This window comes from Triticum aestivum, chromosome 2B (assembly GCF_018294505.1).
Source record: "Triticum aestivum cultivar Chinese Spring chromosome 2B, IWGSC CS RefSeq v2.1, whole genome shotgun sequence".
NCBI classification, from domain to species: Eukaryota; Viridiplantae; Streptophyta; class Magnoliopsida; order Poales; family Poaceae; genus Triticum; species Triticum aestivum.
This window is the reverse complement of record NC_057798.1, coordinates 460,640,989-460,645,931: the sequence shown is the minus strand read 5'-3', so window position 1 is coordinate 460,645,931 and position 4,943 is coordinate 460,640,989.

Genomic DNA, 4,943 nt, shown 5'->3' with positions numbered 1-4,943 from the left:
ACCCAACTATTGACCAAAGACATGATTCGGAGCCGATGCATATAGTGCTATAAGTTCGGGGTGCCGCACTCATAAGAGTGCTTGGTCTTCTCACACCATGTTATGGGGTGCTTTAGCCCCTGGTGTATTGTTCGTACCAAAGTGTACAGTTGCATAATGTCATGACTGAACATGTATATAAAAAAGGAATACAATAATAGATAGAAGCTATGTATTGTTTAAAAAAATTGCTGCTATGAAAGCAGAACGATACAAATAGTGTGATAAGCAAGGGGTGGGATTATTTGACATGCCCCCTCCAGGGGCAAGCTACGGATTTTAAGTAAAATAGGTAGTATGCTCGTTATAGAGACCACCTGGACGTTTGACGCGGCTTGTCCTCACCCTGGCTGTCGCATCATGTGTTCGGCGAGTGTATTGCCGGACAGGCCTTCTGAGTAGTTGGGTCCTGAAAGTATATATATATATATATAAAGGAAAACGGCCAAATAGGGAGCCCCCTAGTGCGGTTGAGCCGCATTCTGGGCATGCCGTAGTTGTGCCCCTCCCCTTATGCCCATGGTATTTTCAAAGCATAATCATGTACGCATGGTACCGATAGCACCATCTGACGAGGGCTGGGGTTGGGGCCGCACTGCTATGCTTGCTCGGATCGTGCCAGCCGGCTCTGTTATAGGTTGCTTCGGGCGCGCTTGACGTTGTCCGGACGTTTAATACCCGGATTTGAGAGTTGCCTTGAGAGGCTGCAATGTACTTCCGCCGCCAGGGCCGCTGTGTGCTCCTCTGTTCGGAGAGAGCGTTCGGTGTTTCCATTTACCGTAATGACTCCGCGAGGACCTGGCATCTTGAGCTTGAGATATGCGTAGTGCGGCACCGCATTGAATTTTTCGAATGCAGTTCGTCCGAGCAAGGCGTGATAACCACTGCGGAATGGGACTATGTTGAAGATTAACTCTTCGCTTCAGAAATTATCCGGGGATCCGAAGACCACTTCGAGTGTAACCGAGCCTGTACAGCTGGCTTCTACATCTGGTATGATGCCTTTAAAGGTTGTCTTTGTGGGTTTAACCCTTTATGGCTCTATACCCATTTTTCGCATTGTATCCTGATAAAGCAGGTTCAGGCTGCTGCCGCCGTCCATGAGGACTCTGGTGAGGTGAAATCCGTCAATGATTGGGTCTAGGACCAATGCGGCGAATCCGCCGTGACGGATGCTGGTGGGGTGGTCCCTTCGATCAAATGTGATCGGGCAGGAGGACCATGGGTTGAACTTTGGGGCGACTGGCTCCAACGCATAGACGTCCTTGAGAGCATGCTTCTGCTCCCTCTTGGGGATATGGGTTGCGTATATCATGTTCACCGTCCGCACTTGCGGGGGGAATCCCTTCTGTCCTCTGTTGTTCGGCGGCCGGGGCTCCTCCTCGTTATCGCTACGCAGCCCCTTGTCCCTGGTTTCAGCACTTAACTTGCCTGCCTGCTTGAACACCCAACAATCCCTGTTGGTGTGGTTGGCTGGTTGTTCGGGGGTGCCGTGTATCTGGCACGAGCGGTCGAGTATCCGGTCTAAGTTGGATGGGCCCGGAGGGTTTCTTTTGAATGGCTTCTTCCGTTGACCGGGTTTGGAGCCTCTGAATGCGGCGTTGACTGTCGTATCCTCGGTATTGTCGCCGTTAATGCGGCGTTTGTGCTTGTTGCGACGTGACCTGCCATTGTTGTACTTGGTATCCGAATTACCAGGGCTCTTGGTTATGTTATTGCTACGAGCTAGCCAGCTGTCTTCGCCCGCGCAGAAGCGGGTCATGAGTGTCGTGAGGGCTGCCATGGATTTCGGCTTTTCCTGTCCTACGTGCCGGGTAAGCCATTCGTCTCGGATGTTGTGCCTGAAGGCAGCAAGGGCCTCGGCGTCCGGACAGTCGACTATTTGATTTTTCTTGGTTAGGAACCGTGTCCAGAATTGCCTGGACGATTCCTCTGGCTGCTGGATTATGTGGCTTAGGTCATCGGCGTCTGGTGGTCGCACGTAAGTGCCCTAGAAGTTGTCAAGGAATGCGGATTCCAGGTCCTCCCAGCAACTAATTGACTCTGCTGGCAGGCTGTTAAGCCAATGTCGAGCTGGTCCTTTAAGCTTGAGCGGGAGGTATTTGATGACGTGTAGACCATCACCACAGGCCATGTGGATATAAAGGAGGTAATCCTCGATCCATACCGCGGGATCAGTTGTGCCGTCATATGTTTCAATGTTTACGGGCTTGAAACCCTCGGGGATTTGATGATCCATTACTTGTCTGTGAAGCATAGTGGGTGTGCGGCGCCCCTGTACTGGGCTATAGCGCGGCGCAGCTCAGATGAGCTTGGTTTGTTGTATTCGGCCTGGCTGTATTTATCATATTCACTGTGACGGTTATCATCACGTGATGTGGGCACCCACGCGATCCGTAGATCGATCTTGTTTGCCTTGCCTTGTCCTCCAGTATGTCTTGCAGGTCTGTTGCGTCTCCCCGTACTCTGTTATGTTTTGAGCGGTGCCGGGGTGCAGCTTGGGTCGAGGGCCCGAAGGTCTCTCTGTCGCGGCCACGGGGTGGCCGATCGGGTGCGTCGTACGCTGGTAATGTAGGTCTAGTTGCTTCCTCCTCAAGTTGGGGTAGCAGCCTGCGCTTTGGGTAGCTCTTGGAGGGGCGCTCGAGTTTATACTCTTCGGCCGCCAGGACTTCGGTCCATCTGTCGGCTAGCAAGTCTTGGTCAGCTCTAAGCTGCTGCTGTTTTTTCCTGAGGCTGCGTGTCGTGGCCATAAGCCTGCGTTTGAAACGCTCTTGTTCGACGGGATCCTCTGGCACGACGAAATCGTCGTCGTCGAGGCTTGCCTCGTCTTCGGAGGGAGGCATATAATTGTCGTCCTCAACCTCTCTATCGGCCGCTCTCTCATGAGGGTTGGCTCCTTCGTCCTCCTGCAGTGAATTCTGCTGCAGGGGGTTATCTTCGGCACTGTCCGGTGTGTTGTTATCTCTGGTGCCGGATTTGCCGTTCTTGCTTTGGCGGGATTTAGAGCGGCACCGCTGACGTCGGCGCTTGGGTTGGTTCTTGGAGGGGTCATCCTTCATTTTTTCCTCGCCATCCCCTGCTTTGGGGGTGTCCACCATGTATATGTCATGTGACGAGGTGGCTTTCCAGTTCCCTATAGGTGCTGGTTCTTGGTCGTCTCCTTCATCGACGTTCATACCGTCGATGTCTTCGGAGTCAAAGTCGAGCATGACGGTTAGATCGACGACAGTGGCTATAAAGTGGGTGATGGGTGGGTTTTGAATTTCTTCGTCGTCCGTATCCCAACCCTGCTGACCATAATCCGGCCAGGGCTCTCCTGACAAAGAGAGAGACTTTTGGGAGTTCAGGATATTGCCAAAGGGCGAGTGCTGAAAGACGTCCGCGGCGGTGAACTCCGTGATCGGAGCCCAATCGGGTTCGATCGGAGGGGGTGCGGAAGATTCGGAGTCCGGAACGGAGTCCGGCACCTTGGAGTCACGGGCCTTGCAAAGGACTAGGCTGGTATTCGGCTCTATCGCCGTGGAGATTGCGGCTCCTGGGGCGGCGTCCAACCGTCCGTCCCTGGTTAGCGCAGTCGGCTCCGAACTAATGGTCGGAGCAAACTCCTGAGCGGCACTCTGGGCGCTGTCCGGCGGCAGAGCTAGGTCATGCCCATTGAGACAGTGCGGCGCGCTCAGCCGTGGCTCGAATCCGTCGAAGATCAAGTCCCCGCGAATGTCGGCCGTGTAGTTTAAGCTTCCAAACCTGACCTGATGGCTAGGGGCGTAGCTTCCGATCTGCTCTAGATGGCCAAGCGAGTTGGCCCGCAGTGCGAAGCCGCCGAATACGAAGATCTGTCCGGGGAGAAAAGTCTCACCCTGGACCGCGCAGTGGTTGACGATCAAAGAAGCCATCGGGCCTAAAGGTGACGACACAGAGGAACTCTCAATGAAAGCACCAATCTCGGTGTCAAAACCGGCGGATCTCGGGTAGGGGGTCCCGAACTGTGCGTCTAGGCGGATGGTAATAGGAGACAAGGGGCACGATGTTTTTACCCAGGTTCGGGCCCTCTCGGTGGAGGTAAAACCCTACTCCTGCTTGATTAATATTGATGGTATGGGTATTACAAGAGTTGATCTACCACGAGATCGAAGAGGCTAAACCCTAGAAGCTAGCCTATGGTATGATTGGTGTTCGTCCTACAGACTAAAACTCTCCGGTTTATATAGACACCGGAGAAGGCTAGAGTTACATAGAGTCGGTTATAATGGGAGGAGATCTTCATATCGTATCGCCAAGCTTGCCTTCCACGCCAAGGAAAGTCCCTATCCGAACACGGGACGGAGTCTTCAATCTTGTACCCTCATAGTCCGGGAGTCCGGCCAAAGGTCATAGTCTGGCCATCCGGACACCCCCTAATCCAGGACTCCCTCAGCGAGCATCGGAGACATGGCTGCCCGGTCCACGCCCCAGGATCCCTGGCCCTCCTGTCAGATGCATGGAGCGACTCCAGGCCCCCCGCGCGTCCGCTCTCTGTTGACCCACGGTCAAATCCTTCGCCGCACCGGCGGCGGCCGTGCTCGGCGCCGGAATCCTGTCACCAATGCGAGCAAAATGGCAAGTAAAAGCGACGACGTCACCGATGTCGAAGGACTCACCCTCCCGGAGGAACCGTGCGTCCACCGTCTTCCCGCGCTCGTCCAGAAGCACGATGCACAGCGTCTCTCGTCGGAGCCAGAGAACGCCGACGTCCAGCGAAATCCGCCGCGCCATCATGAGATCCGATGCGAATCAGACCCGCCATCGCGCATCGCCCGCCGCGCCCGGGTCGCTCACACCGCCAGAGCTGCTCGCATCGATCGCGCTGCCCGTGCTGTGCGCATCACCCGCGCCGCCTCCGCCGCGCGCAACGCCCACGCCGCCGG